Here is a 21,394-nt window from a genome sequence, read left to right on the forward strand (position 1 = left end):
TGGCCCTCAGTTGAGTCTTAATGACTTGCAAAGTTCCTCAGTGGTATGCCCAGAGAAGGAAGAGGGGAAACCTTGTGTCCCTTTCAGATCCAGGGTTCCTGTTGTGGGGAGAAGGCACTCCTGTGTGGAAAATGGGAACAGTTGGTGTCTGTTAAACACATGGGCCTGGAGGGCTGGGGTACATTAGAGGGGATGTCTGCAAGCCATGACTAGATTTGTTTCATGTTCAATGGTGTGTTTCCTTTATCAATCTAGAAGCTCCCTGGGGCTAGGCCTTGTCAATCCCAATTACTAGAGACTCTATCCAAGGATAGTAGCATTTTCTCCCACCAGATTGAGGTGCCAGATGGCAGAAGCTACAACTTCACCATTAGCCTAGGAAGGTTTGGAGTTGGAGGGGCTCCTCCAAAGAGAGATTTAAGTTGGCAAAAACCCCTTAATTATATCTTTTATTCTTTTACCATTCTGAACTCCCATCTCTGGACACTGGATAGTGCACAGAAATTCACAATTAATGATCCTTGATTGATCGTTGGGAAAGAAAGTATAGTAATAATTGTAGGATTTTATTAGTTTTCAGAGACATATGCATTTATTTATTCATTCTAAAAATGGTTATCTATTGAGTTCAGGCCAGTACCCAACACTTCTGGGTCTAAGATGAATTATCCTTAATTTATGTTTTTATTCTGAAGGAGTTCTCAGTCTGGTATGAGAGATAAAATTACAAATAATTTATAATACTCCAGTGAGATACAGTACTCTGGAAAGGTTAGAGGGGTGTGTGTGTGTGTGTGTGTGTGTGTGTGTGTGTGTGTAATGAGACAATTCCTTGGAAGAGGACTTCTAATAGAGACCTGCCATCTGGTGGCAGCAAGTGGTACAAGAGGCTCTTTGTTGATGGGATGTGGGATTCAGTACAATTTCAGCCTTTGTTGAACTCCTGCCTAATGGGTAGCCAGCTCAGAGTTGGCATTGTGGTGGATATACAGTAATGCTTCTAAGATGATCTTGACCTTGAAAAACTTGTGGGTATAAGATATAATTGAGAAACTTATCAACCAAGCAACAAATACTTGATGTGTGCTCATGAATAAATAGGCTTTTAAAAAAGTATGTGATTCATGCTTGTTACTAATGTGAGAGAAATACATCAATTGGTTGCCTCTTGTATGTACTCCAACCAGGGCTCGGGGCCAGGGAGGAGCCTGCAACCAAGGTACATGCCCTTGACTGGAATCGAACTCGAGACCCTTTGGTCTGCAAGCCAACACTCTATCCACTGAGTCAAACCAAGCTACGGCTGCATATATAATAAAAAAAATAAAATTGTGCTGTTATTCCTCATTTTGGTTTTAAAACTTTTTTTTTTTTTAATATATTTTATTGATTTCCCACAGAGAGGAAGGGAGAGAGATAGAGAGTCAGAAACATCGATGAGAGAGAAACATCGATCAGCTGCCTCCTGCACATCTCCCACTGGGGATGTGCCCGCAACCCAGGTACATGCCCTTGACCGGAATCGAACCCGGGACCTTTCAGTCCGCAGGCCGACGCTCTATCCACTGAGCCAAACCGGCCTCGGCTGGTTTTAAAACTTTTATACCATAAACATATTTCTGTGACACTACATATCAATATACCTGTTTTCTCTTAATTTTTATATTAAATCAAAATTAGGCATTCTCATAAGAGTTACTAATTCTATAAGGTTTGATAAGAAAAGTGTCAGGCCCTGGCTGGGCAGCTCAGCTGGTTAGAGTGCCATTCTGATACACTGAGATTATGGGTTCAATCCCTTATCAGGGTACATATAAGAATCAGCCAATGAATATGGATGGGTGGAACAGAAAATCAGTCTCTCTCCTTTCCTCTCTCTCTGTCAAATCAATAAATTAAAAGTGACAGCCCTCTTCAACTTTACACTCATTTTCCTCTTTAAGAAACAACCTTTAATTCTTTTATCTGATGCTATTAGTAGTACTTCTGTATTTCTAAAAAATCGATTTGAATTGTATTTATTGATTTTTTTCAATTTTAAATAGTTAGGTGTCTACTGACCCCGCCCCCCCCCCCCCCCCACTCCCCACATGGAGGATGAGGAATTGCCTTTCTTTTTTTTCTCCCCACCCACTAAACAAAAATGTGTCTTTCTCACCCTCCCAGCTCCCGATATAGTTAAATAGTAATTCATGCATGGGTGGGGTTCGGGGGGGGGGGGGGCGGGACGTGATTGGCCCTCTGGGTGGGCGGTGGTACGCCCTTGCCAGCCAGGGATCTGGATTCATCTGCTGACGTTTGCGTCTGTTGTCAGGAGCCACCTGGTGGCCACTTTTATATCCTTGCTTCCTTGTAGAGCATCTAGGGCGGGGAAGCAGCCACAGTTCCCAAGGCCAACTTCCAGGAGGCTGCGGTGCTATCAGGCAGCACTGGTCTGTAGGTGCCTGGCCCATTCTCCAGAGATTGGACCTGCAGGACTACTGAGGGAGTGAGTGGCTGCTGCTGGGCTGGTGGGTTGCTGAGCGGCATTCCCGCTGTGGGAGCGCACTGACCACCAGGGGGCAGCTCCTGCCTTGAGCATCTGCCCCCTGGTGGTCAGTATGTGTCAGGTGCACAAAATTCGTGCACAGGTAGTATTCCTAGGCCTGGCCAGTGATCAGGGCCGATTGGGGTCTTCTGGCTGCCAGCCAGGGCCTTCCTTCTGGCTGCCAACACGGGCCTTCCTTCTCTGGCTGCGGTCTTCCTTCATTCCATGCTGCCTCCTCGAGATCAACACACGTCATAGTGAGTGATCGAACTCCTGGTCTCCTGATTGAACTCCTGAGGGGACAATTTGTATATTAGCCTTTTATCTATATATCTATATATCTATATATCTATACTAGAGGCCTGGTGCACAAAAATTTGTGTTCTTGGGGGGGTCCCTCAGGTGGCTTGTGCCCTCTCGCAGTCTGGGACCCCTCGGGGGATGACCACCTGCTGGCTTAGGCATGCTCCCTGGGGGATCGGGCCCAAGCTGGCAGTCAGACATCCCTCTGGCAGCCCAGGAGGCCTCGGGGGATGTTCACTTGCCAGCGGGGAGCAGACCTAAGCTGCAGTTGGACATCCTTAGCGCTGCTGAGGAGGCGGGAGAGGCTCCCACCACCACCGCTGTACTGGCAGCCGTCAGCCTGGCTTGTGGCTGAGCAGAGCTCCCCCTGTGGGAGTGCACTGACCACCCAGGCGCAGCTCCTGCATTGAGCGTCTGCCCCCTGGTGGTCAGTGTGTGTCATAGTGACCAGTCATTTCCAGTCGTTCTGCTGTTAGGGTCAGTTTGCATATTACTCTTTTATTATATAGGATAGAGGCCTGGTGCATGGGTGGGGGCCGGCTGGTTTGCCCTGAAGGGTGTCCCGGATCAGGGTGGGGGTCCCGCTGGGGTTCCTAACCAGCCTGGGTGAGGGGCTGATGACTGTTTGCAGGCTGGCCACAGCCCCCAGCCACCCAAGCTCCTAATGGAGGCTGGCTGGAAGCAGGTACCTGGGATTTATTTAGCTTCTATAATTGAAACTTTGTTGCCTTTAGCGGAGGCCACAGCCGGCCAGGCAGGTGGGAAGCTTGGCTTCCTCCATCGCCGGGGCAACCAAGCCTCCTGCTTGCTCCAGCTCCGTGGCTGCCGGCTGCCATCTTGGTTGGGTTAATTTGCATATAGTCACTCTGATTGGCTGGTGGGCGTGGCTTGGGGCATAGCAAAGTTACGGGCAATCTGCATGTTTCTCTTTTATTAGATTAGATATCTATATATCTATAGATATATAGATATAGATATAGATAACTATATATAGATAGTAATTTTACTTAAGGCAATATTCAGTATTTATGTTATGATCATGTAAATACTATTTAGATGAGCGTAATATAATAAACCAGGTTTACTTTTCTTTCCTTACAAGTCTTTTGTCTTTCCTGAAACAAATCATTATCTTTTCTTTTGTTGTTTGCTTAATTTTCTATGTAGTTATCATCACTTCAACCCCAAACTCTGCCACTTATCTAAAATACCTCTCAAGATGTTTAGCTCTCAGACCTGCTTCAATCTGGCCCAGTTACTGCTCTACATACTGCACAGCTTTCTTCTCCTAATGTTCTCTTCTCTTTCTTGCTTTAACTGGACCCTACCTCAGTATGAAGGGCATTGTTCCTTGCAACCCTCTCAAGGAGTGACTGTGCTACACTTCACACACTTTGGTGCCCTCACAACCTCCCTGCTACTCAGTGACACTTCCAGACTATTCTTCCTCTCTCCTCCATAAATGCAACCTTTGTATCATGTGTTGTTTAACTTTACTACTCATTGCTCCTCTTTGTTGTAGCTATTCTCTGTACTCCTCCACCTCCAATCTGTTGAAGATTTTAGGTCCTGGCTCACTGGCAGTCTGTATTAGCTATCTACTTCAGTGTAACAAATTACCCCTAAAATGAGTAGCTTAAGACAACAAACACTTATCTTGTAGTGTCTGTGGGTAAGAATCTGAATGCAGCTTAGCCAGGTGCTTCTGGTGCAAGGTCTCTTCATAGCATGGCAGCTAGCTCCCCCAGGGTGAGTGATTGAATGAGAGCAAGAGAGTGAGTGCACTTAAAACAGAAGCCACTGTCTTTTTGTAACCTAATCCCAGAAGTGACATTCATCTTTCTTCCCCCTGTATTTTGTTAGAAGTGTGTGCATAAGTTCAACTCACACTCAACGGGAAGGATTACACAAGAGTATTAATAAATACGAGGAGGGCTCTAGCCGGTTTTGCTCAGTGGATAGAGTGTTGGCCTGCGGACTGAAGGGTCCCAGGTTCGATTCTGGTCAGGGGCATGTACCTTGGTTGCCGGCACATCCCTGGTGGGGGGTGTGCAGGGGGCAGCTGATCGATGTTTCTCTCTCATCTATGTTTCTAACTCTCTATCCCTCTCCCTTCCTCTTTGTAAAAAGTCAATAAAATATATTAAAAAAAAAAATACCAGGAGGCAGGGACCATTGATGACCATCTTAGAGGCTGCCTACTACAATCTGCTCTCTGGCTCCCTAATGGTTTACATCCCTCCAACATGCAGAATATACTTTCCTCCCAACAGGTCTGTGAAGCATATCTTTAATCTTATAAAAGACCCTTTTGTGTTGCATGGCCGGTGTGGCTCAGTGGTTGAGCATCGACCTAGTAACCAGGAAGTCAGGGTTCCATTCCGGTCATGGACACATGCCAGGGTTGGGGGCTTGATCTCCATTGTGGGGCGTGTAGGAGGCAGCTGATCAATGATTCTCTCCCATCATTGAGGTTTCTATCTCTCTCTCCCTCTCCCTTCCTCTCTGAAATCAATAAAAAGATATATTAAGAAAAAATGGTCCTTGCTCTTAGAAGAAATTTTATATATGGAAAATATAACATACATGAAACATTTATAAAATCAACAATACTGAAATAGGTAGAGGGTATGATAAGTATTGCATATGAATCGGACCCTAAGTTCTGTGGGATTCATGGCTGGGAGTGATTTCAGTGGCCTCGGCCTCAGGGAGGAGGAGATATTTGGCTGGGTTTGAAGGACAAACAGGAACAGAGTGGAGAGGAGGACACAGGTCACTTTAGGGATAAACTCAAGTATAACCTTGTATATGGGAGATAAAAAGTAGCCCTTCTGATATTTCTCAAAATACTTAGGAGTTAGGTTCAAACTGAAGCAAGTTTTTAAAGACAAAAGTCAACCATGCAGAGAGTAGGGGGAGAAGGCTCCCTAGCAGAGGAACCCCAAGGGCAAATGCTCTGAGATCTTGATGAAGTCCAGGGTCCAGGAAGCAGAGAGCTGAGAAAGCTGAGGGGAGCAACAGCAGCCAGATCACATGGGCCCTATAATCTGGGTGATTGAAGGGCTTTAATATGACTCACTTTTTTTGTTATTGTTGTTAATCCTTGCCTGAGGATATTTTCCATTGCTTTTTAGAGAGAGTGGAAGTGAGGGAGGAAGAGAGGGAGGAGGAGGGAGGAGGAGGGAAGAGGAGGGAAAAGGAGGGGGGGAGAGAGAGAGAGAGAGAGAGAGAGAGAGAGAGAGAGAGAGAGAGAGAGAGAGGAGAATGTGGAGCGAGTGGGGGAGAGATTGAGAGATTTATCTCAAGAACTGACAGCCTGGGTATTTAATTTACCTTTCTCCCTTATTCCCAATCTGCACCTCAATCTCAGCATTTTCTACTCAGTACAATTGGGGAGAAAGATAATGGTATCACCTGGAAAGTCAGAGCTTCCTCTGGTGATAAAGGTGATGGCAACAGAGACCAATGGGAATGTCCATTGGTAGTTTGAAATTTGGCTCAGAAGCTGGGAAGAGAGGACAAACTCTGAAGATCTAGATTTTGGAATCTACTGTGGAGAGGAAATAGTGGAAGCTGTGAGATTGTATGAGGTACTGGAGAGAGGGAATTGAGAGAAAAGAGCAGAGGGCCAAAGACACGTTGTCAGTGAAGCGACACCAGCAAGAGAGGCAGGGGGATAATGAAGAGTAAGGCTGCAGCGCCAGGGCAATGCAGAACCCTAGGACGATGTAAACTGGGGCGGGGGGGGGGGGGGGGGGGTCGGCGGGAGTGCCTGCTGAGTGATGGATATAGTAGCTTAATGGCAAAAGAAGTCATGTTGCCTGGCTCATGACTCAGGAAGGCTCATGGCAGAAATGACTTGATGGATGGGCAGAGGAGGGGGATGGAGATGAAGTTTTCAGAGGAAAAGGCCCAGGAACCAAGGTGCAACAAACACCTGAGTATCTGTACAAAGTCAGGGAGTTGTTACAGTTTGTGAGTAGAGGGTTCTAGTCAGGAAGTCTTAGGTGATAAATGTGTGTAGGAAGAGTTGAATCAGTTAGTTGATATATATATATATATATATATATATATATATATATATATATATATATATATATATATATATATATATCTCCCATGTGGACCAGGCACCAGGTTAAGTGCTGGGACTATATCTGTGAACCAGCAGACCAGATCCTGTCCTCTAGAGCACATTCTTTAGCAAATCAGACAGATCTGCACAGCAAGCAGAGGGGTTCACACGTTGTCCTATGCGATGCTGCTCTCATGTGGCCTCTAACAGAACTGGATGGAGAAATGTCCCCAGCCTGTGGAGGACACAACAGGGAATGTGTGCAGATGAAATACAGACTGTTGAAGAGCTGGGTCTCCAACAATGCATGAACATGTGAGCCTGAGCTGTGTACACACAGGTTAGGAAGAGTGCATTGGAAAGTCAGGGAAGTGGTCGGAGTTTCTATGAAAGCCATTCATTTGGAGAGATTGCCCATTGATTTATTAGCCTTTGCAAGGGGAATTTGCATTTCATAAGAAACTCTGATGATGGAATTATTGCTTGAATCAGTAGGAAGAAGCATTTGGTGTAGAGTAGGTAGTCAGAGCCATCACTGCCTCTAAAATGACACCTTTCCAGGAGTTATCTGCCTGCTCAGAGTCCAGCTTTTACCTTCCATGTGATCTGAGGGATACTGCTTTACTCTCTGGGTATCATTTTCCCCCCTGGATATCATTTTGACCATTCAGAAGCACAAGTTGGAATTCTTGGTTTTCTAGAGATGAAATCACTCCCTCTTAACTCCTAAATGACTATAACCCTGCTTATCTCACAAACTCAGCTTTCCCAGAGAAAACAAGGGAGAGATAATGAAGAGAAATGGGCAATAGGAAGGAGAATACAGTTTTTAAAATTCTGTGTGTGCCCTGGTCAGTGTGGCTCAGTTGGTTGGAGCGTTGTCCCATGCAACAAAAGGTGGTGGGTTTGATTCCCAGTCAGGGCACATACCCAGGTTGTGGGTTCCATCTGATCAGGGTGCTGGTACAGAAGGCAACTGGTTGATGTTTCTCTCTCTCTCCCTCTCCCTCTCTCTGTCTGAAATCAATAAGACCGTATCCCAACAGGAGGCCTGGGCTCTAGCTCTGCATCTGTCATTATCTCCCTTCCCTTCTGAGCCTGAGTTTCCCCCTCAATTGTAAAGTAAGGTACCTAGACAAGATGTTATTGAGGAGCGCTTCCAGCCCTGATAGAACAATCGGACATTTGCCCAGGCTGCCTCTTGGAGCTTGGCTTGAGCCTGGGCAGAACCACCAGAGGGTGCACCCAAAGGTTCAGGGACCAAAAATTCTTAGACCATCCTTTCTTACAGATTTTTCTGTGAGTGACATTAGTTAATATCAGCAAATAGTGTATTTTAATTATTGGTTGTCACCTACAAAATAATGTGAGGATTATTGTTCCTAATTGTCATATTGTTTCAAGGAATATGTAAACCAAAAATAAGAAACTTAGTAATTAAATGTCTCAAAGCTCTCAGCTAGCACTATATTCATTTATTTTTAAAAATTATTTATTGATTGATTGGTTTTAGAGAGGAAGGGGGAGACAGATAGAGGCAGAGAGAAAGAAACATCAATTTGTTGTTCCACTTATTTATGCATTCATCGGTTGATTCTTATATATGCCCTAACTAGGGATCAAACCCACAACTTTGGCATATCTGGACAGTGCTCTAACCAACTGAGCTACCCATCAAGGGCCTGGTACTATAGTCATTTAAATTATAGCATATACAGCTCTGGCTGGGTGGCTAAACTGGTTGGAGCATTGTCCCATACACAAAAAGGTTGTGGGTTCAATTCCCAGTCAGGACACATACCTAGGTTGTGAGTTTGATCCCCAATTGGGGCACATAAGGGAGGCAACTGGTCAATGTTTCTCTCACATCAATGTTTCTCTCTCCTTTCCTCTCTCTCTAAAATCAATAAAAACATATCCTTGGGTGAGGATTTTTTAAAAAAATATTTTAAAATTTATAAGAGAACTAGGGGCTCAGTGCATGAATTTGTGCACCTTGAAAGGAACTGTGGGCCACAAGGTGCGGTGGGCACAGGGGCGGGCCTTGGCCCATCCTCCCCTACCTGGCCCCTCCCACCGCGGCCCCCAGTCCCCTGACTGCCTGAAGCCCCACTCCCGCTGCTGCTGCGCTGCCACTCCCATGTGCTGACAGCACTGGCCCCGCTCGCACCCGCTGATGGCAAAGAGCGATTGAGGCTGGTACCAGCAGTGGGTGCAAGCGGGGCAGTCGCTGGCAGCAGGTGCAAGAGGCAGCTGCCAGCCCCGATTGCTCCTCAGGAGCAGAGGGAGTTGGAGAAGCCCTCAGGGGCAATTGGGGCCAGCAGCTGCCACTTGCACCCGCTGTCGAGCCATCGGGACTATTTGCATATTAGGGTTTTATATATATAGATAGTTTCTGTCTCTTACTTTCTATTAATATCGAATAGAAAATGTTTCTCTCTTGTAAATTTTCTAAGTACATACTGTTTTGAAATTGGCCTCTTACACCAACTTTATAAGGTCATCATCTTTTGGCAAGAAATTCAAAACCAATTAATTTTGAAAATAGTTCCATTGGACTTTTCCAGAGTTAGCCGTGGAATAACATAAGAGCCTAGATCCTGAAGTCAGACTGCCTGCCTGGGTTCACATCTCGGCTCTGTAACTAATTAGTATACCTTCATGTTTCTGTACCTCTATCTTCATTTGTAAAAGGGGATAATGTTAATGGTACCTACCTCATAGAGATGTTATGAGGACTAAATGAGTTGGTATGTGTAAAGTGCTCAGACCTCTGCTTGGCCCAAGGTAAGCACTGTGTAAGTGTTCTAGTTCAATGTCAGGTCCTTGGGCCCAGGATTTTAATTTGTTTTGTTCACTTATATGTTCCCAGTGCCTAGCACTGTGCCTAGCTCATAGCAGGTATTTACTAAATATTTATGGAATGGAAGTCTATGTCTTGGGAATAGGTATTCAAAGAGATATGTGGTTATTCATGAAGTTTTTAAAACCTATGGGATTTATTTTAACCCTTTAATTTGTACAAAGGAAAAATTGCGGCCCAGAGAGAAGGAATCTTCCCAATGTGACACGAGTTTTGCTGGCAATAGAGTTAAATACAAAATCGTTGTCAGAAATGAAAACCACTAGATAGAATCTTTTTTCCTTTCTTTCTCTTTCTTCTTTCTTTCTTTCTTTCTTCTTTCTTTCTTTCTTTCTTTCTTTCTTTCTTTCTTTCTTTCTTTCTTTCTTTCTTCTTCCTTCCTTCCTTCCTTCCTTCCTTCCTTCCTTCCTTCCTTCCTTCCTTCCTTCCTTCCTTCTTCCTTTCTCTCTCTCTCTCTCTCTCTCTCTCTCTCTCTCTCTCTCTCTCTCTCTCTCTCTCTCTCTCTCTCTCTCCAGTTGTTTCTCTCCCAATATTTACCAGAACCTCTTGTGCAGAAATGTTCAGCTTTCATTTGAGTGGGTGCCATGGTATCTGAAGCCATAAGCCACAATGTCCACTGATTGCAGCATTCTCCCACGGGAACAAAATGGCTTGTCCTGAGAGAATACAGACAACTGTGTTCATTCTGTGTACTTGGCTCTTATTTTTCTACTCAGTCAGATGTCTGCTCTTTCCTTCCTCAGAAAGCCTGGGACTCAGTGTGTGTAGCCAAACTCCCACAGTCACTCCAGAAATGAACATTGCACTGCTTTTGCACTAAGACCTGTTTTCAAATCCCATTTCAACCAGTTTAACTGTCTTGAAATAAGAGAATCACCTGAATTTAAAGGAAGATTTTGTGAGTGAAAGGCTCATCCTAAGTGTTTAAAAGGGTGGAGATGGTATTTAAGATTCTGATAATATTATCAGAATCTTAAATTTCTGAAGCATCCTGAACTAATTCCACCCATAGGATAAAGGTCTCACCCACCTCTCCCAACCCCCAACCACAATCCTACTTGTTAGAGTTTGGGCCTTTCCTATGTTAGATTTATCTCAGAGAACAAAGAAAGATCAGGAAGAAAAGAATGAAAGGAGGCTTCCATTGAATTTGCAAACATAATGTGTTTATAGGATGACTCAGATACCACATGTGAAAGTGCTTTGTAACATGTTGACATAATAATGAAAGGGATTTTTGATCCTCAGAAGAATTGGAACTATGTTCAATTTGCTGGACCTCCAGTGTCTGGCACATAAATCTTTAAAAACACACACACCTTCTTATTGTTGGAAAGGTTTAATTATATAAAGGTAGAAAGACTTGTTTAATGCACCTCCATATACTCCACTTCAAGCTGTTATCAATTTACTAGAGGTCTGATGCACAAAATTGGTGCATGGGTAAGGTCCTTAGGCCTGGCTGGCAATCAGGGCCGGTCTGTGGGGCGACCGGTGGGGCAATTGGGGGGGCCCCCACTGGCACCTGCCTTGGCTGGCGTGGGGCCTGCGGGCTGGAGGCAGCTCCTCCATTGAGTATGTGCCCCCTGGTGGTCAGTGCACATCATAGCGACTGGTCCTTCCACCAGTTGTTCCGATGTTTGGTCAATTTGCATATTAGGCTTTTATTATATAGGATTACACAAGTATTTAATTAATGCTTTTGGAAGGAAGGAAGTTTGGCAGCTTCTCAGACATAATTTACTCCACCCTCCTTTTCTTTAGAAGATTATGATTAATATGAACAATAAAATCATAAAATTACATTTCCTACACCTCTCATTAGGTTAATCACATTTGAGAAAAAAAGTGAAATTCTTAAGGACACTTTTCATTCTGGGTTAATAGAAGGGCTGTAAGATAAACATCTTGATTTTTTTAAAGAGCAGAACTTCAAACTGTTTGCTGCTCATGCCTATGATTGACCGTTCATCCAGCCTCAGTGTTAAAAAAAAAAAAAAAAAAAATTAGCCCTGGCTGGCTTGGTTCAGTGGATAGAATGTCGGCCTGTGAGCTGAATGAAGGGTCCCGGGTTCGATTCCAGTCAAGGGCTCATGCCCGGGTTGTGGGCTCCATCCCCAGTGGGGGGCGTGCAGGAGGCAGCTGATCAATGTTTCCCTCTCATCACTGATGTTTCTATCTCTCTCTCCCTCCCCCTTCCTCTCTGAAATCAATAAAAATATATTTTTAAAAAATTAGCATGGCTGGTGGGTGCTGGGAGGTGACTGAAAACCACACTAGTTTTAGAGCTGGCTTGTCCTGCCATCAGCCCTCTGCTTTGACTGAGATATGGATGGAATGGGGCCAAGGTCTCCATGTTTTTGAAGTTTCTATTTTATCTTCGACCCTTGTCCTGCGGGTTGGTTCCTTATCTCTAAGGACACAGATATTACAGGCAGTGAAGTCTGATAAATTTGCCTGAACAGTCTTTTTGCAGTTTTCAAGAAAGACCAGGGTGGTGAAAAGCTTGCCAGTGGTCCGGACTGAGATGGGCATGTAGCTATGGGGCTATGTTTGGTAAGTCACTCCATTTGGAGTTTCTGCGTTTCAGCAAAATGAAGCTTTTTGGTATAGTGATACAGTGGAGAAAGTGCAGCTTTTAGAGTAAAAGAGACCAGTGAAAAAGACCATGGTTTGAATTTCATCTCCATATGTTTCTCATATTTCTCATGTACAGAATGTTCAAAGAAAAAAAACATTTTAAAGCATTTAGTGCAGAGGCTGGCACACAACCAAGTGCTCAATATATATAGTAGCCACTCTTATGATCAAAATGAGGAAGTTACAAGCAGAAAAATAGGCAATGGCGATGGATAAGTAATGCACTGGATAAGAAATACAACTGGCCAGGAAGCATATACACAGTCTCATTTGTAATTAGGAAAATATAAGTTAAATAATGTGTACTATTGTTTTTGCTCATCAAAGTGGCAAAAAGTGAAAAATATACATAATATCCATGGTTGGTGAACATTTAAGCAAATAGTCATTCTCCTATACTGTTCACAAAGCCTCTTCTGAGGTAAGTTTGGTAGTATCTATTAAATTTTAAATGTGTTACTCTTTAACTCAGCAATTTTGTTTCCTGGAATCTGTTAAACACAAATATACACGAGTGTATAAGCATTTATTGCACTACTGTTTTTAATATAGAAAACTGGCAAAAACTTAAATTTACTAACATAGACATATTTTTATGGAATATTATTTGTAAAAAGCACATTATAGAACATTATAGTATGATCCTTTTTTTATTAAGAAAAATAATTGTGAGTGTGTGCATTTTATAATTGTGTGAAAAGAGGTGTGGGAGGATATCCTCTATAATAAAAGGCTAATATGCAAATTGACCAAATGGCACAATGACCAGTTGCTATGACACGCACTGACCACCAGAGGGCAGCCGCTCAATGCAGGAGCTGCCCCCTGGTGGTCAGTGAGCCAGAAGCTGGGCTTACGCTGGTGCCTCTCCCGCCTCTGCAACAGTGCTAAGGATGTCTAACTGTCAGCTGAGACCCGCTCCCCATCAGTCAGACATCCCCCGAGGGCTCCCGGACTGTGAGAGGGCGCAGGCTGGGCTAAGGGGACCCCCCTCCCAGAGTGCATGAATTTTGTGCACCGGGCCTCTAGTATCTCATAAAGTTTAGCTTTAGTAAAGGGAGTAAGATTACAAGGTAAAGAGAGAGTTTTGCTTTTTATTCTTTAGTCTTCTACATTTTTTGAATTTTCCTGATGACTATATATTATTTTTGTACAGTGGTTCCTCAAATAATATCATTTTGTTCAATGTCATTTTATAACATTGATGAGAAAAAAATGGATTCCTACCGGGGCCACTGTGTGTATAGAGCATGCAGGTCTCTCCATGTCTGCATGGTTTTTCTCTGGGTACTCCAATTTCCTTCCACATCCCAAAGATATGCACATGAGGTGAACTGGCATGTCCGCATTGTCCCCGTCTGATTGAGTGGGGTCTGTGTGTGAGTGGCCCTGCAATGCAAGGTATCCTGTCCAGGGTGGGTTCCCACCTTGCACCCTGATCTGCCGGGACAGGCTCTGACCACTCGTGACCTTAAACTGCAATAGCAGGTTGGAAAATAATGATTCTACTTGTTTTTATTTATCTTTCTTAAATGTATGTATAACTCACATTTATTTCAGTATTTAATATTAGAAGGTTTTTGGATCTTTATTTAGAAGTTTGGTGATGTTTTTGTGACCAGAAATAGCCATAGGAACTTAACTCTTGTTAATGTCAACTAGTCTATGGTAAAATTGGTTTCATTATGCCTAATTTTTCTTAAAGAACCTATTGATGATGTTACTAGTAAGTGAGGAGTTAATATATATGAAATTAAATTATAAAGGGTGGTGGTATAAATTAGACATCTCTCAACCCCTCTCTGAGTACTTATTTATGGTAGGGCCAACATAAGAGCTGGATAGAGCCAAGCACATCTTACTTAGGTCCGGAAGAGCAGGAAGAGCTCGTATGTAAGAAGCAAAACTTCCTCTTCATGGTTTGCGGCTTGGATTGTTGGACCAGTGAACCCAAGTGACCCTTCTGAAGATGGCAGGACTGTCTGGGAGCAAGAGAGAGGTATTTCGGTAGCCATCTGTCTACCCAAAGTGCTCTGTTAAAAAAAAAAAAATTAAAGAAAGGTCCTGGACTTCTTTGGAAGGGTCAAGGTGAACTCAGAGTTGCAGTTTCTCAGAATCTAAGACTCTTGATATCTCTGTTTCCTCTTGAGTCAGCATGTCTGATTTTATCAGACAGGCCAGATTCCTAATAATGAAATTCCGCTTTAGGTCTCAGGGAGCTTTTTTGGATTACAGGTGCCCACCAACTTCTCTGGAGTTTGCACATTCCGCTCCTACCACTGTGTATAATATCTGGGTGAGAAAACAGACACAACCTCTTATTTAAGATAGGGATGGGCTGGAAGAAGGGAAATCCTGTTTTCCTGCTCAAGGGTAACTTACTCCAACTCTGAAAAGAGATTACGTGGAGTTAAGAAAAACATCACTCAGAACTTGCTGATTTTTAGATTGTATGCAGAGGGGAATGGCCCTACATTTCATCACGTTGCTGATATTTTAACATTTAAAATTGGCAACAATATTTATACAAGAGTATGTAATGTATATACATAGCTTGAAGGATAATTCTGAAAAACGAATCCATGTATCCTCCACCCAGTATAAGAAGCAAAACATTACAAACCCCCTGAAGGTCTGTGGTGGGGCTGCCAGCACTGTGGTGGGTGCAAGTTGTGCACTGCACAGAGGTCCCTGCTAAGGGAAGGGAGGTCTCTTGGGGTACAAAGACTCTGTCTGCTGCTAGGCTGTGGGCTGTCATTTTCTAATTCATCTGCCCAGAGAATGGTCCTTTTTCTAGCTCCCACAGAAGCAACTTAGAAGTTGGTGCAGCCCTGTCTTGCGGTGTCCCACCAACATGCCCCATACCTTCACTGGAACTAACAGTTATACTCAATTTTGGATTAATTATTCTCTCGTTTTTCTTTAGCACTTTAAACAATCTACTTCTCTCTTTTTTTCTCCTAGAAATGCCATTTGTCATTGTATTATTTTTTTTAATTGTTCTAACAAACTGCTACAAATGTAATGGCCTTAAAGCAACACACATTCATATTGAGGGGGGTGAGGCTATATGGTAAGTCTCTGTAGCTTCTCCTCATTTTTGCTGTGAACCTAAAACTGTTCTAAGTCTATTTTTTTCTTTTATTGATTTGGAAGAGAGAGACTTCAATCTGTTGTTCCACTTATTTATGCATTCATTGGTTGCCTCTTGTATATGCTCTTATCAAACCTGTAACCTAGTGAATCAGGACAATATTCTGACTGAACTCCCTAACGGGCTGGTCTATTTTTAAAAAAAGGCTTAAGTACTAGTATTAAGGGAATCTGGGAACTCTGAATACTCTTTTTGCAACTTTTCTGTAAATCTATAATTATTCCAAAACAACAACAACAACACAAATTTATGATCTCACAGTCTAATTTGGGTCTCACTGGGCTGAAATCTGGGCTCTAGGGGAAAATCTAGGGGGCCTTCAGGGGAGACTCCATTTCCTTGCCCTTTTAGATTCTGAAGGCTGTTTTTACAGAACTCTCCTCCTTTCACTGGGAGTCAAGGGTGGGGCTGAAAGTTACAACCCTCCAATCCTTTGGTCTTTCTGGCATCCGCCCCATCCTGAGGCTATCTAGGGGCCACGCCTTAAGTCACCTCTTTAGGTGTGATGGAAAGGGACTTGTTATGAATAACAGAATATTCTGTGCTAGGGATCTGGGACAAAGACAAAATACACATAGCTTTAAAAAATATTAAAAAAAATTTTTTTGTATTGATTTTAGAGAAGAAGGGAGAGGGGGGGAGAGAGATAGAAACATCAACGATGAGAGAGAATCATTGATGGCTACCTCCTGCACGCTCCCTACTGGGGATCGAGCCTGCAACCCTGGCACTTGCCCTTGAATGGAATTGAACCCAGGACCCTTCAGACCAATGCTCTATCCACTGAGCCAAACCAGCTAGGGCCATATTTCTTATTATATCACAATATCACACATACTTTATATTCTGAATCTGAACTAGAATACTTGCAGTCATTGCAGGTATTCTGAAGTTCATTATATCCTTGTGTTTTTGATGATAATTTATTATAAGGTCATATTTCTTGGAACCTTACCTGTAGGATTTTCAGAAAGGATTTACTTTTGCTTATACAGGGTGCCTGGGGGCACTAAAGTGATCACCTTTATGATTATCAGCTCAGGGTTTTCTGGGTCACATAGACAGTCTGAAATTCTGGCCCCCCATAGTATGCTTGGGAACTTGTTTAGGAATTTTCAGAGGAGACTTGTTTTCTTCTGTTCCATCCACAGTTAACGTGAAGATAGTCAGATATCCTTACCCTTTCCCTCTGTAGGTCAGGTTTTTTTCTTGTTCTCCCACTGAGGATATAGCCCTTCAGAGATCTTAGTTTTGGGGAAGTTGCCAATGTGATATATGGGCAAGATGCCAGAGGACTGGAGAATAGGGATGCCTTATTTAACCTAGATAAGGTCATGGAGGCTGCCCAGATAGAGTGACACTTAGGACACTTAAGCTGAATTTGGGCTTGTTGAACAATAAGCAGGAGTTAGCCATGCAACAGGAATAATAACTTGTGTTTATCAGAAGGCAGGAATCATGTCTAGTGTGTTCACTACTGTGTTTCCAGCATTTAACACAGTACCTGGCACATAACTAGGTGCTCAATAAAATCTTAAGTGTGTGAATAACTAAGAAGTATCAAAGTTTTCCAGATGGAGAAAGAAATTATAAAGCCAACAAGAAGAAACAAATAGCAAAATCTTATTAAATAACAACAAATTTGGTTAAACCTTGCCATTTCTTTTTCAACAACTGTTTTTACAGTTTTTGGCAAGATACTTATTTAGAATTCAGACAGTGCCACAAGCTAAGAGGGGTAATAAGACACATGCATAATAACTATAACACTTCTCACAGTTTGGTTTCTCTTTCACTATGAAAGCCTAAAATAAAGGGTGTGAGCCTTCATGCTTTAGAGCTTCTCTGCTGATGAGCTTGGGACTGGGAAAACACTAAATGCTTCTGCAAATCATCACACCCTTGTCTTTAGTGAATAAGAGCAGTCAAGTGTAAATATTTAGCAAAAATATGGTTGCACATAGATTGCAATCTGCAATTATATGGGCTGTTTGTTTGCCATAGAAGGCGTGGGCCCAATGACAGGAGTTTGAGAAGGAGCTTGGCTGGTCCAAAGGTAGGAAGGCCAGCCTGGCCAGTGTGACTCTGTTGGTTGAGCCTTGTCCCTGTGCACCAAAAGGTTACTGATTGGATTTTCAGTCGAGGCTCATGCCTGGGTTGTGGGCTCAACCCTCGTTGGGGGGGGTGGGGGGGGGATGAGGGTGTGCAGGAGGCAGCAGATGGGTGTTTTCTCACATTGATGTTTCTCTCTCTTCCCTTCCCTTCCTTGCTCCCTAAAAATCAATAAAAACACATATTTTTTAAAAAGGTAGGAAGGATAAAAAGCCTAAAGCCTCTAATGAAGAGGTAGGATATGCAGAATGACAAGAGCAAGACCCTCCTACCTGGATTTCTGGCTAAAGAGGCAGTGGAAGGCCCATGGTTTTGTGAATGTCTCATTGAGTCTCTGAGCACTTTTTCTTTCCTTAACATGGATATAGGGGAAGGGAAGAAATGGACATCTATTCTTTTTTTTAAACAATAAAAGTTCTGATTGTAGAAAAATTATCTAGCTGACTATAGGATTTAATAAAGAACTCCAAACAACTTAGTCTTATAGCTGACAATCTCATTGGTTTATGTTATTGTCATACACTGAATTTTGAGTTATCAGGCCAAAAATGTAGACTTGGCAAAGATGACAGTTACTGTCAATTGTTCCAGTTCCCCAAACTGGATGGCACCAATGGCTGTGTGAGTGAATACAGAAGCTGAAATCAACATTATGTTAACTATGGTTCTATTTCAAAAACATTTCTCTTCCAGAGATATGTATGATGAAGCTTTTTCAGGGCAAATATCATGATTATGTCCCCTAACATAGTGCCTGGCCCTTAACAGTTACGCAAGAAATTTGTGTTGAATAAATAAATTGTATAAAGGTCACTTCGGGTTGCTAAGATCAGAACAGTATTTGCCATTATTTTGATGTTGGCATGGGATTTGTACACCCTGGAACAGTTTCTTCTCTTTGCAGCTAGTACTACTATATGATAAAGGGCCAGTGACCATAATGACTGGAATGACTGCTTGAGCAGTCGCTATGAGGTGCATTGACCACCTCTCAGTCCCTCCCTGCCTCCCCCGCAACCTCCCAGCCCACAGACTCCAATCGATCACAGCATGGCGAACGGGGAACCACGGAGAACTGGGTGGGTGGCGGCGGGATGGGACTGGGGACTGGAGAGCTGGGTGAAAGATGGCCCTGATCGCGGGCTAGGCCAAGGGACCCTACTCGTGCACGATTCCGTGCGCTGGGCCTCTAGTATATATATATTTTTTGTTTATGAAAAACATGCATTCTTGCACACTGACACAGTGATCTGGGGGAAAGTGACACAGACAAATTTCCATTGCATTCCTCAGAAGAGCCAGAAATACTATTCTCTAATGGTGAGTTGCTTCTCTCTCAGAAGACTTAAATTTTGTTAGGATTTTAGTCCTTTCTTTTTTCTCAGAAGAAATTAGTATTTCCAGAAAGTGAAAAGTAATTACTGAGTTTGATTGAATTTGATAGCATTTTACTGCTCAGTGGAAGTCAGAGTCCTTACAACCTCTTCTCCCTATGGAGGAGTTTCCCCACCCATCCCACAAAAATTGCATATATTTTCCCATCCCTATCTACACTTATGAGTGGGCAGTGTAAAAATGCTTCTAATTAAGGAGGAGGTGTGCTTGTATTTGTTGTAATTCATGAGGTTCAGAAGATTTTAAAAACAGCACCAAGAGTTTGGGGGTGGGAGTTGTTGATTTTCATTTAAAAATAAATGGAGCCTTAGCCGGTTTGTCTCAGTGGATAGAGTGTTGGCCTGTGGACCAAAGGGTCCTGGGTTAGATTTCCAGTCAAGGGCACGTACCTGGGTTTCCGGTTCATCTGCAGCCCGGGTTGGGGTGCGTGTTTGGGAAGCAACCAATTGATGTGTGTCTCTCACATTAATGTTTCTCTGTCTCTCTCTCCCCTCCCTCCCTCTCTCCCTTCCACTCTCTCTAAAAATCAATGGAAAAAAATGTTCTTGGATGAGAATTAAAAAAACAAAAAAGGAAGAAAAAAAAGATAGTAGCAGCCTCCTGAACAAAAGTTAATCTATATGCTAGCACTCAAATAGCCTTGGTCAGAGATGAGACCAGTAAGTGAGAGGAAGACATAGGAATAATGAAAGTTTCCTTATTGATGGCACAAGAGAGTGGCTCAACATCCTACTACATCTGGAAGAGCTGAATTCAATCAAACTAATCTATGGTGAGGAGCTGGGGGGAAGAAGTCCATTTGCATTGTGTGTGTGTGTGTGTGTGTGTGTGTTAATATATATAAATTATTAATTTCAGAGAGGAAGGGAGAGGGAGAGAGAGATAGAAACATCAATGATGAGAGAGAATCATTGATCGGCTGCCTCCTGCATGCCCCACACTGGGGATTGAGCCCGCAACCTGGGCATGTGCCCTGACCGGGAACTGAACCGTGACCTTCTGGCTCACAGGTTGATGCTCAACCACTGAGCCACGCTGGCCAGGCCATTTACATTCTCTTTGAATAATAAGGGTATTAATTGTAAAGTGACTGCAAAGACAGAGCTACTCCTTGACTTCAAGTCTCATTCCAGTGACACTGGTGACTCTGGGGAGGCAGGCATACTGAAGTCCTCTCTGGCATCTAGGACATGGTCTGGGATTTCATGAAATATATATTCCTTCCATGGTGATTTGACTCATGACTTTACTTCTGAGAGGCCTTAACCTCTGTTCAGATAAGTTGGGTAAAATGTTTGTTTCCCTGGGCTATAAAAATATCACCTCACGTAATAATTTTCCTGGCAGAGAGAAATTTACTTTTCTTCATTCTGATATCACTGGTATTTATAATAAACTAGAGGCCCAGTGCACAAATTTGTGCACAGGTGGGGTCCCTCGGCCTGGCTAGCAATCGGGGCCAATTGGGGCTACCTTGCCCAGTCCCGATCTGGGTCGATCAGGGCCAGCCATGGGGAGGGACCACAGGAGGTTGGCCAGCCGCGGAAAGGCTGGCTGTGGGAGCACACTGATAACCAGGGGGCAGCTCCTGCGTTGAGTGTCTGTCCCCTGGTGGTCAGTGTGCATCATAGCAACCTGGTCGACTGGTCATTCAGTCAACTGGTCATAACAGTCACTTAGGCTTTTATATATATAGATGAGTGGTCTCGTTATAAAAAACAAAATAATAATTTTCCTGGAAGAGAGAAATTTACTTTTCTTCATTCAGGTATCACTGGTATTTATAATAAATGAGTGGTCTCATTATAAAAAAAAAATAATAATTTTCCTGGCAGGTCTCCCCTCCAGAGGAAGTCTTAGAATCATACCAGTCACTTCTCATCCTGGCCAAACATTTTTCTAAAATGCTGTTTTTGACACTAGTTATATATTAAAATGTCACTTTTACATCTACAGGTAAAGAATTTATAGAAAAAAAGAAAAGGGATGTACTTTTGAGGTATTCTCATAGTGACTGTCAAGTATAGAAATTCCAAGATGTCAAAATGAAGTTACATTTTCAGCCACATAATTCTTTGTTGTAGGGAAGGCTGTCCTGTGCATTGTAGAATGTTTAGCAGCTTATTTGACCTCTACCCACAAGATGCTAATAGCCCCTTCTGAGTTTTGACAACCAAAAAGTCTCCAGACATGACAAAAACAAAAAATCATCCCAGTGGAGAACCGGACCAAAATACCCAACGATTCCCCCCCCCCCCAAAAAAAAAAAATTTCACTAAAGTTAGTTATAAAATGGACTTCCCCTATAAATGAGAGGATTTA

The 21,394-nt window shown here is 43.1% G+C and overlaps 1 long non-coding RNA gene across 1 annotated transcript; it reads left to right on the forward strand.

Annotated features, from left to right (window-relative positions):
* Positions 1–12,294: 12,294 nt before the first annotated feature.
* Positions 12,295–19,845, forward strand: LOC118659016. Its single transcript, XR_004968431.1, has 3 exons — positions 12,295–12,327; positions 15,376–15,484; positions 19,627–19,845. It is a non-coding gene; the product is annotated as an uncharacterized LOC118659016 (long non-coding RNA).
* The last annotated feature ends 1,549 nt before the right edge of the window (positions 19,846–21,394 follow it).

The sequence above is a fragment of the Myotis myotis genome, unplaced genomic scaffold (genome assembly GCF_014108235.1).
Source record: "Myotis myotis isolate mMyoMyo1 unplaced genomic scaffold, mMyoMyo1.p scaffold_m19_p_6, whole genome shotgun sequence".
In the NCBI taxonomy this organism is placed as follows: domain Eukaryota; kingdom Metazoa; phylum Chordata; class Mammalia; order Chiroptera; family Vespertilionidae; genus Myotis; species Myotis myotis.